This window comes from Talpa europaea (assembly GCF_964194135.1).
Source record: "Talpa europaea genome assembly, chromosome: 5".
NCBI lineage: Eukaryota > Metazoa > Chordata > Mammalia > Eulipotyphla > Talpidae > Talpa > Talpa europaea.
In genome coordinates, this window is record NC_140071.1 from 73,054,606 (window position 1) to 73,066,741 (window position 12,136).

At 38.2% G+C, this 12,136-nt stretch overlaps 1 protein-coding gene across 1 annotated transcript in view; it reads right to left on the reverse strand.

Moving 5' to 3' along the window:
* MCC (MCC regulator of WNT signaling pathway) overlaps positions 1-12,136 on the reverse strand; it is a gene marked incomplete at both ends in the record, with an annotated part of 304,107 nt that overhangs the window by 260,922 nt on the left and 31,049 nt on the right. The window lies entirely within an intron of this gene.

Below are 12,136 nucleotides of genomic sequence, written 5' to 3' on the forward strand. Positions count from 1 at the left end.
GGCGCCGGTTTGATCCCCGGCTGCTCCCCGGCCACTGGAGGAGGGTCCCACATGGCGCGCAGACCTCTCCTGTCGCCCGCTGCTCCCCTCAGCAGTGTACTTCGGTCCTTCTGCCTGCTCTGCTCCCTGCTTTGGCTCTGGTGAATTCTCTCACCCTCCCACGCTTCTGACTGTACCCAGTGCATGTATAAACAAAACAAACAAATAAATAAATAAATAAAGCATGCCTCTATTAAAAAAAAAAAAAAAAAAAAAAGAAAGATGCAGAAATAATAGGTACCAAATCTCAGGTGTCAATATGGAAGGACAGTATCTTCTTGACCAAAGGACTCCTTAGCTTTAGTCATTAGACACAGCCTGGGTTATATTCCATTGTTAGGGAGCAGGATTTTAGGGAAGGGGACACACATGGGTTAGCCTCAAGAGGAGGCTAAGAATGAAGACAGCGCACAGGGAAAGGCAGGAAGGAGGCTCAGAAATCAGTAGTAGTAAATGCCTAAGGAAATGAAAAGAGAAAACATACAAGAAGAAGTGATCAGAAAATCATGAATATTGGAAGAAAAAGTAAGAAGGCTGATAGTAAGCAATAAAATGGCCCAAAATATCTAAATAATTTGCATTATTTGTAGGCAAATCATCAAATCTGAAAGGCTCTGAAATGTAATAGAAAACTTTATGAACTGTGATCAGGAAATTGGAGATTTAACAGGACATGCTCTCTGCTGCCACATATGAAATGTGTGCCCTGCATTTTGCCTGTGTTTAGGAATTCAACCCTGTAACAAACAGACCTGCAAACCATTAGTCCCATTTTATTTTTTTTAAAGATTTATTTATTTATGCATACAAGAACTGGGGTACAGGCCAGAGGTGTGGGGGGTGAGAGGACTCACCAGAGACAGAGTGGGGAGCAGAACAGGCAGACTGACGAAATACACTGCTGAGGAGAGCAGCGGGTGAGACAGGAGAGGTCTGCTGCGCCATGTGGGTTACTCCCTGGCTGGGGGTCGAACTCGTGCTGTAGAGGCTGCGGATTGCTTCATAGGTTGCGTTTTAACCCCTTGCGCCACCAGGAAGCCCCCCGTCCCATTTTATTTTAGATGTAGAAACTGAGGCACCTAGAATTTCAAGAACCTGTTCATGAGCATAAGTTCATAAGTGGCAGAACTATACATGACCCAGGTTGCCTGAAGCCTCATCTGTACTTTATCACTATATGGTATGTAATTTTGGGCAGGTCTTTTAAGTGTTGTTTTCTCACTGTCAGATATGGTTCACTTTCACTGACATGTAATGTTCTCACTTTTAATATTTTGAAATTCTGGGGCTGTGTTAAAAGATGTCTTTAAAACTTTTTTCATTTAAGTAACATGACATAAGTTTCAGGTGTGCATCAATGTAAATATCTGCATAAACTTCATTAAGTTCATTAACAGTGCAATTCTGTCCTACACCCCACAATTGAACCCTTTTATTAGATTTACCTTCTTCCATTCCCCTTCCCTCTTTGGTTTTATAGTCTAAAAAGTTTACTTTTGTTTAATTTAATTCATTTGTTTTGTTTATATATATGCCACATATGCATGAAGCCATGTGGTTTTTCTTTCTCTGTCTTCTTATCTAAGTACAATACCCTATAGATTCATCTATGTTGTTGCAAATGACAGGATTTCATTTTTTTATAGCTGAGTAGTATTCCTTTATATATATGCATTGCATCATCTTTTTCCAATCATCTGTCCATGGGCACTTAGGTTGTTTAGAAAGATACAGTTTCCCTTTCTATGCTTTTTTATTTTAATATTTAAAAATTATTATTTTCTTATATCATTATTACTTTGTGGGCAGTATTTGATTTCTCCCCTCAGGTGTAACCCATGTCCTTTTATTTTTTAAACAATAACTTTGTTAAGTTACCACTTCAGCCTTACATTGATTTGTTTACAAAAATACCAGTTTAAAATACATTATTGAAAGTGAGTATACATGATAAATAGAAAATAAAGATACAGGGTGCTGGAAACCTATCAAGTAATTTACCTTCATTTGTTACCCACAGTTGTCAGCAAAATTCAACACAGTTAATGTTATTGGGAGAGCAGAGTACCTGGAGAAGTTTGTGAGGTACTAAAAATGTAGCTGAAAGCTCTGAGCCACTCACCCAAAAAAAAAAAAAAAAAAAGAAAAAAATCACTCTTTATCTAGAAGCTAACCTCGCTACAGCATTTATTTATCTACTGCTACTCTTAAGAGCAATTTAAAAATGAGGAAAGTGTGAAGGAAACTTCATGAACAGTATTCTTTTTAAGTCAAAGTTTTTACTTTAATTATCTGATTACTCAAATATCCTAAGCCACGAGAAAGACCCTATGACAATAATTTATCAATGGTCTGAATTTAATAACTTAAATGTGATATAGTTAATATGATAAATACTGTGTGAGTATCTCAACTAACCTCTGTCAACTAAGGTTATAATTAAAAGTTTTAAATTTATAGTTTCAATTTCTGCTAAGTAGATTCATGTTAGTATACTGGCAAAAGTGATGACACCCATGACTACAAATATGCTAAAGTGCACATTATTCTGAATTATACTTGATGAAATTCTGTGTATACATGGCTCCATATACCAAGTGCAAATTCTCAGAGGGGCAGGTTTATAACAAATGCTTTCTGACTTCTGAAAGCACATGATAAAAGCACTTCCTAAAAGGGAACAAACTAAAGTTACAAGTAGATGACCAGTTTCTTCTCTCCTTATATGTGATGAACTTCATGAAGCATTAATTCCCAAGGCATAGTTGCTGCTGGACCATACGATTTACACTCTCTTCTTTCAAAGGAAGCTACCAACTGCTTTTCAGCTCCATCAAGAAACAATGTGGCGGGGTGCCTCCCTGGTGGCGCAAGGGGTTAAGATGCAATCTATGAAGCTATCTGTAGCCACTGCAGCATGAGTTCGATTCCCGGGCAGGGAGGTGACCCACATGGTGCAACAGACCTCTCCTGACTTGCCCACTGCTCCTCTCAGCAGTGTATTCCAGTGCATCTGCCTGTTCTGTTCCCCACTCTGTCGCTGATGAATTCTCTCACCCCCGCCCATATCTCTGTCCTGTGTACCTCCATTCTTGTATGCATAAATAAAAAAATCTTTGAAAAAAAAAAAAAAAACAGGGCCTCCCCTGGTGGTGCAGCAGTTGAGCACTGGGTTGCTAGGCTGCCCGCAGCCTCTGCAGTGCCGGTTCAATCCCTGGCCACCGGAGGAGGGTCCCACATGGTGCGCAGACCTCTCCTACCACCTGCTGCTTCCCTCAGCAGTGTACTTTGTCTGTCTGCCTGCTCTGCTCTCCCCTCTGGCTCTGGTGAATTCTCTCACCCTCCCGCACTTCTGGCTGTACCCAGTGCTTGTATGAATAAATAAATCTTTAAAAATAAATAAAAATAAATTTTAAAAAAATGTGGCAAGCTGAGAGTGTTGACATGAGTGAAATTCAAAAGAAATTGAAAAATCTGAAGTACATGTTCTTGAGTAGCCAGGAGGAACTAGGCTAAAAAAACACCTTTCTGGGCTAAAAAACAATCTCCAAGTGATTGACAGCCTCCCATCAGTACAGGACGTCTTTACCAAATGTTGTTGCACTTATTTGTACAGTGCTCCAGTATGGGTGGAAATCCAATTTCTAATCATGTTTTGCAGTATCCAGATCTCTTGGATATTACATCTGATTTTTAAAAATTTATTTTATTTTATACAATTCTTACATCATTTTTCATTTTTGCATAAATGACTGGATCAAGAATATGTAGCATATATACACAATGGAATATTATTCAGCAATCAAAAAAGATAAACTCATGCAATTTGCAGCAACATGGATGGAGCTGGAAGGGATCATGCTCAGTGAAATAAGCCAGAAAGAAAAATACCGGATGGTCTCACTCATAGCAGGAATTTAGAAAACCTAAATAAGGGACCAGGAAAAAGACAAATTACATCTGATTTTTTTACTCCTAGAAAAAAATGCTTGTAATCCTCTGTCCCTGACACTACATCATACATTTCTTTCATAGACTATCCAATGGTTCTCCTCTCTGAATATTCTTTCCTTTTGTTTATTAATGGTGCAGCAATTTTGAAGAAAGTTCTCTCATGTAACTCCTTAGGCAGGAGTTCTACTCATTAGTATACCACAGGAAGCAAAGTCTCTGACACTTGGTGCAGATATGTGCGATGGAGCCCCAGCTCCAGCCACTGCAGCTGACTTCACACAGCATCCCGCGGCACCTTTCTCAGGAACCTGTGACTGTCCCTGGCTGCCACAAATGTCTGTCTTTGCTTTTATACCTCTCAATAAGGGGCTTCAATTTATTTACAATTAAGCCAGGAACCAAAGAGAATATGTATACCCTTAGCTAGCCTCTTCTTGCTTTTGTAGGAATTACGGTCACAGTGAAGAATGTTAATCTGAACAAAAGCCACACAGAGGTTTACCAAGTGTTATCCCTACCTCACTGCCTGAGTAACAGAAAAACTCATTTCATAAGTGACATAGAAGAATAAGGACAGTGTAGAAATTACCTGGCTCTTTTCTAAGTTTCATTGGCATTGCAACTCTGGTGATCTTCTAAATGCTAAAAGGGAGTTAGGTGAAATCTTCTTGGCTGATATATTCACCCAGAATGGTTCTGAATAGTAAAGCTATTGACATGTTCCTATACCACAGAAGCAGGTAGTTTCTGATATTAAAAGTTCTCTGTACCAGGCCAAAACTATATTCCCTAGTCGTTGGTGCACATGCCCTAATCTGTCTTGTTAAATGCTCAATTAATCATGACACTCCCTGAATTTGAAGAAGGAATAGTGATTGATGTAGGATGAGCTGGAGCCCTAATGTTTACTCTACAGAAATTATTTTCTTCCAATGACAATTCCCACAACATAAAGATCCACTTAGAACCAAATAAAGCACAGGAAGACCAGGAGGTCAGCAGAGTGATAAGGACAATAAGAGGACTGTAGAATTTTTACTTCACAGGGGATAAGAACAACAATTCCTCAAGGTCCTATCTCCCCTCTGTCCATGCTATAAACTTGCTCCTTCTTTCCTTTCATAGGTTTCTGTGATGATAAAATTTTCCTTTTAATTATGATAAACCCTTACCTTCTATGTTCCAGTCCCAATCTTTACAGCCTCTGCCTGGCTGCTATTGAATTAGGTGTTTCCTATCTTTGCATCTTCTCTCCCTAGTTCCTGCTTCATCTTATAAAGGTGCTCAGGTAAACCTGGCATCTCTATGTCTGTACAATCAGGACATGTACAATACACCCACCATCACTGGGTTTCAGGGAGAGTCATTAAGAGTAGCATAACTCACCTCACCTTCAGACCTGCCCAATCTGGACAGCTGGACAAGCCTACCTGATAGATGTAGATGGCCTGGGAGTCTGTATGCCTCTACCATTGATTTTTTGGTTTTGAAATCTACTAAACAAATCCTGTGAATCTAAGACTTGCTAAGTCAGTAGCCTCTTCTGACTTCAAAACATAGTCTTCAGGAAGGAAAAAGAAAAAAAAATAGAGGAAAAAATATTGCAGAATTTCAGGAATCACTATCACTTCTGAAAAGAAGAAAACATCCCTACAGTTCCGAAACCCAGAGAAGACTTTCTCCCTATAAAGTCTGTCTTCTCTTAGAGTCCCCAGCTACACTGCATACAGCTGGAATTAAAGATGATCAGTGACTAACCAACCAATGCCAACATAACTCACAGGGCATCTGCCCTAGGATTCATCAGCTCTGAAAAAAGATGAGAATAAATGACTGATTAAATATCAGAACTGGGAGGGCATATCAGAAGTCTGAAGGGCATAGAAGGGCATATGTCTGGCCTCCTTAGTTTACAAAAATAGAGGTGAAGAGGAAATTTTCTCAAACACACAGCAAGACAGAGACAAAACTGGGATTAGAACCCATGTTTCTTAGTCATCATCCCAATTCATCCTGTTAGTATGGTACATGGTTTCAATCTTATATCTTTTCTTTCACATGCTGAGACATATACCTTTACAACGTAATAAAGGTTGCTTAAATTATCAGAACACATGTGATCGTTGCTATTGGAATTGTAACATCAATCACAAAGTTATGTCACACATTTCCTGAGAAGTGCATGGAACTGTTTATGTAAACTGTGTGGGGAATTCAGATCAAATACTGAGTGACTCAAAACTGAAGACAAAGACTGCCAACACTGGAAAACTAAGCAGCTTCTTCTAATGGGCTGGGTTCCAAGCATGTGTAATACTACTCCCTCCACTTCCTATGTTCTGAGAACTGGAATTCTTGGGGTTAGTCCAAGGTTTACCTACACACCCTAGCACAGTCTTTGAAAAACATGGCCTCCAAAGTAGGGACATTTAAGGCACTTTGCTCTAATAAACTGTCTCATCTTGCAATGTTCCTTCCAACTATTATGCTGCAGGAAGGACTGATACCCTTTCTTTACTGAATTCACCAGCACAGATTTTATCCAAAAGGATATCTTATGGGGATGCTTCAACAATAGAGTCAAAACTGTGTCATTCAGATTCATTTTCCACATGTTAACACATCACTATTGCCAGGAAAAAAGTAGTTATCCACACGCTTACTTATGAGCCTAAGAAAGAGAATTCAAGTTTTTGCCTTGCAGCCTTTTGTGAATAGTGGCTGTGCTGTGGTGTATATAGTCTCTCATTCAGGCCAAGCCAAAAGTTATTTCTCTCTCTTTCATAACTTCCTATCAGTACTGCCTGTTTTATCTTTGTAAACAAAAAAGTTGGTAATGTCTAGGTTAGATCTCAATATTTAGATGAAAGTTTCTATATAATCCTATTTGTGCTTTGTGGGGGAAGAAGGGTTTGATAAGGGAGAAAGGTAATACAAAAAACAAAGTTCAATTTATTACATTAATTTTACACAGTAAAAGAATATGAAATGCAGATTTGTCTAGATTTTCTTGCCGATTCTCTTGAACAAAGTCACCCAATACCATACTGGTGGTGATTATGCTGCCATTGAGTTCAGTTTGGATTTGATGCCTGTGAAACTTGTCACCAGTTTATTATCACTTTCTGTCTGAAACACTGCCTTGACCTTCTCCCTAGTAATGGACTCCTGCTCACTCCTTCCCACTTTGACATGGGTGGTTGTAAGGAAAATAAGTAAATGAGGCTATTTTTCACCTTCTACATCATAGACAGCCCATATGTTGAAATGTTATGTCTTCCTCCTAGATTCTGAGTTCTAGGAAACAGCAGATGGAACTTGTGTTTTCAACAATGTATGGGTTGTGTGGCTATGGGCATATAACCTTGTAAAGGGGCCTGGGCAGGAGAGTTGCTGTTCTGCCTCTCTCAGGGTTGGAGTTTCTCTTGTTCTGCCTGCCTGCCTGCCTGTGGATAAGGTCCCCTGTCTCAGCATTAAAGGTCTGCAAAATCCACTGAAGGCTCCAAATCCTCTTATCATCTATGAGAACTGACAATGAACCTACCTGGCCTGGGATGGTTGCACAACACTATCTTTTTCTTTTAGCTAAAAGCCATACTTTTTATACAGATATCAGGAGTCTCCTTGAAATCATTCAATCCTGACTTCTAGCCCCATAAACCTGCTTCACTGGTTAGAAGACAGCCTTTGAAAATACAAGAAGTTACTAGATAATGTACTCCATTCCTACCCCCAAGTCATTTAATAGACTCATCATCATTACTAAAGGAAAAGAAAATTGGAAATTATGCTGCTTTTAATATGCTTCAAAAGTTATTTGCAAAGATAGCTGAGAAGCCACTTGCTTCTTTATTTCCAGGAATCAGCTTAAATTTGAGGGAGGAGGAAGTACATGGCTATTATTCTTAACTTGAAGGTTGATTATAACTTCTAAGATACACAAACCATCACATTAAAAGTGAGGCTATTTGATACCTTCTACTAGGTATCTGAGAAAGCAACATTTCACTCAAGAAAATATTCACTTCTAGGGCCTCCCCTGGTCGCACAGCGGTTGAGCACTGGGCTAAAGCGCTGGTTCCATCACCGGCCAGCTGGCAAGGGTCCCACATGGGGTGCAGACCTCTCCTACTGTGCCCTCTGCTCCCCTCAGCACTGTGTTTCGTCCATCTACCTGTTCTGTTCCCTGCTCTCTGATGAGTTCTCTCACCCTCCCACACTTCTGACTGTACCCAGTGCTTGTATAAATAAATCTTAAAAAAAAATATTCACTTCTAGGAAAATTTCACCAGAATATGTAAATGAGCTCTAATTAGAAAATGACTCAAAATAATAAAGATAAATAGTTAAGTTGGTTAATAAACATCTCTCAAGGTTGCCTAAATTCATTACAAATTCAAGAGTAAAAGCAGGAATTAATGACATCTGGATCTCTGGAATAAACTCTAAGCATTGAAATTAGCTAACCCATTGGTTTTCTAACTTTTTTGACCTCAGGACACTTTTACACTCAAATTACTGGGATCTTAGAAGACTTTTACTATATGGGTTATATCTATTGCTCTTCACCATATTCAAAATTAAGAACATTTAAAAATATGCATTTAAAAATAATTTTTAAAATTATATGCTAACCTAAATACTTTTTATGAAAAGTATATATATTTTAGAAAAAAATTAATGAGAAGAATGGCACTGGTTTATCATTGGTTTTGAAAATCTCTTAAATGTCTGGCTTAATATAAAACAGTAAAATTATGTCTGTTTCTGCATGCAATCTGCAGGGGTATGTGGGGGTATGTTGTTTAGGTTGACTCATTGTTCATTTTATGTACAACAAAGAATCAGCTTTTGATTTCATTGATCTTATGTGTTTCCTTTTTGATTTCTATTTAATTTACTTCTACTCTAATTTTTATTCCTTCGTTCTTTTGGCTTTAATTTGACTTGTTCTTATTTTACAGATCCTTAAGATGAAATGTTACATTATTTATTTGAGCTCTTCTCGTATCTTGGTGTGCACCTATATTGCTATATGCTTCCCTCTTAGTACTCTTTTTTAAAAAGATTTATTTATTTATTTATTTATTTATTTATTTATTTATTTATTTATACAAGCACTGGGTACAGTCAGAAGTGCAGGATGGTGAGAGAAATCACCAGAGCCAGAGCAGGGAACAGAACAGGCAGATTGATGAAGTACACTGCTGAGGGGAGCAGTGGGCATGGCAGGAGAGATCTGTGGGCCATGTGGGACCCTCGCCGGCAGCCGGGGATCGAACTGGCACTGTAGAGGCTGCGGGCAGCTTTGCAGTCCAGTGCTCAACCACTGTGCCACCCGGGGAGGCCCTCCCTCTTAGTATTCTTTTTGTGTAATATTCATTTGTTCCAAGTTTTTGGTAACACAAATCTTCATTTGTGTTTTTCTCAAGGTAATTTTTAATTTCTTCTTATACATCCTCATTAAACCAATATTCTTAAATAGAATGCTGATTAGTGTCTATAGGTTTTTCCTGCTTTTTTTTTGTGGTTGATTTCAAGTTTGATACCATTGTGATCAGAGAAGATATTTTATGTGATTTCAAAATTTATAAGTATATTAACATTTATTTGTGACCTAACGTGATCTATTCTGAAGAATGTTGTATGTGCCTTTTCAAAGAATTTATGCTCAGATTTTGGGGGGAGGGGTGGTGATGTGACCTATCAATGTCTATGCCTATATGGTCTGATTCTCCACTTAACGTTCTTGGTTCCTTGTTTATTTTCTACTTGTTTGATCTGTCCATTGGTGAAAAATGGGGTGCTGAATTCATCTACAATTATTGTATTGCTGCCAATGTCTGTTTTTAGATATAACAGTTGCCTTATATATTTTTATCCTCCTTCATTAGGTGCATTGATATTGATGAGTTATGTCTTCTTGATATATTGATCCCTTAATCTTTATGCAATGACCATCTCTATCTTTTGTTACATTTTCAACTGGTAGTCTATTTTATCTGACATATGGCTGTCACAGACTTTGTTGGGGTCTTATTTGATAGCAGGATTGTCCAGCCATTTATTTTTGTTTCTTTTTTCTTTTTTTAAAAACGATTTATTTATACAAGCACTGGGTACAGTCAGAAGTGCAGAAAAGTGAGAGAATTCACCAGAGCCAGAACGGGGAGCAGAACAGACAGACTGATGAAATACGCTGCTGAGGGAAGCAGCGGGCATAGCAGGAGAGGTCTGCGCGCCATGTGGCACCCTTGCAGGTGGCTGGGGATCGAACCGGTGTTGCAGAACTGCAGGCAGCTTCACGGCCTAGTGCTCAACCACTGCGCCACCGGGGAGGCCCCAGCCATTTAATTTTGAGCCTATATTTATCTTTAGAGTTCAGATGTGTCTCCTGGAGACAGCAGTTGGGTTTTGTTTTCTGACCAAACCTTGTATCTTTTCATTGATAAGTTCAGTCAATTTACATTTAGGATGATTGATATATGAGGATTTGTTACTGTCATTTTTGTCCTTGGTTTTCTGGTTCTAGCTTTCCTTTTTTCAATTTATTTTGTGGATTTTCTTCTCTTGATTCAGATAGGATAGCTCTGTTCAACTTATATTGTAGGAAAGGCCTTAGATTGGCAAATCCTTTCAGCTCCTGTTTGTGTAGGAAGGTCTTTATTTTCTCCTTCATATCTTTCAGAAACATATCTTTCAGGACATAGTTCTTGGTTCCTAATTTTTATCATTAAGTATTTTGAATAGGTCATTTCATTTTCTTCTCACTTGTAGGGTCTGCTGAGAAAAATGATGTAAGCCTGTTGGGAGTATCTTTATAGATTACCTGTCTTGTTTTCCCCTAGTCATCCTCAACATTATTTCTTTTTCTTAGACTCTTGGTATTTTCACTATTATGTTTGTTTCTTGGCATAGGTCTTATTGCTATTAGATAACCAGGTGTTCTTTTAACTTCACTAACTTGTGTATTTAATTCCTTGGCATATTTGGAAGTTTTCCTCTATTATTTCTTTTTTTTTAAAAGAATTATTTATGCATACAAGAGCTGGGGTGCACATCAGAGATGTGGGGCATGAGAGGATTCACCAGAGACTGAGTGGGGAGCAGAACAGGAAGATGTACTGAAATACACTGCTGAGGGGAGCAGCAGGTAAGACAGGAGAGGTCTGCTGTGCCATGTGGGTCACTTCCCTGGCTGGGGATCGAACTCCTGCTGCAGTGGGTGCAGATAGCTTCATAGCGCTATGTCTTAACCTCTTCTGTCACAGGGAGGCCTTTTCCTCTATTATTTCTTTGAATAAGCTCTCACTTTCCTTCTTGCTTTCTACCCTTTCTGGGATATCCATTATTATTACTGCCTTTCCTAATGGAGTCAAATAGTTCTCAAAGTATTTCTTCATTATTTTCTTCATATTTCTCTTTCTTTTTGCACCTACAATGTTTGTTCATTATTATCTTCAAGGTTGTGATTCCATCCTCCATTTGATCTATTCTGTGTCCATAAATTTCTGAAGAAATTTATCTCATCTATTGAGCTTTTTATATATTGAATCTGTTATTTTTCTTATTTAACATTTCAATTTCCATTTTCTGTTCATTAATAATATTTCTCATTACATTTTCAGTATTTCTCAATTTTTTTGTACTTTTTTGATTAGCTTTTCTGAGTTGTGTCATTATTTTACTTGATTTTCTGCATTTTCTTCTATCTCTTTGATTTTCTTATGATGGTACTTTTGAATTCTGTAACTGATAGTAAGTGAAATCTTTCAAGTCTTTGTTGTGTTTGATTCTGGAGAGCTATCCTTTCCATGTAATCTTATATTTCTTTGAGGTGTCAAGATGCCATGTGTTGTATTTTTTTGTCTGCCCAATTTGATGCTTCAGATTTACCTATTTTTTGAAGTATCTGTATCAGTAACTTAGAGAACTGAACTATTTCACTTTTCCAGAAGATAATGCTGTGTTTTTATTTTATTTTAGTTTAGGGACTTGGTGACTTCTGTTCCTGAGTCACAGGGTGGTGGAGAACCTTGAGGGTTCCAAACACTGGTGTGAATTTGCTGGGGGTGGGGAAGGACTTGTTCCTATTTATGGTACCATTGTTATCCTTCCTCACCGGGTTTCAATTACCAAGACT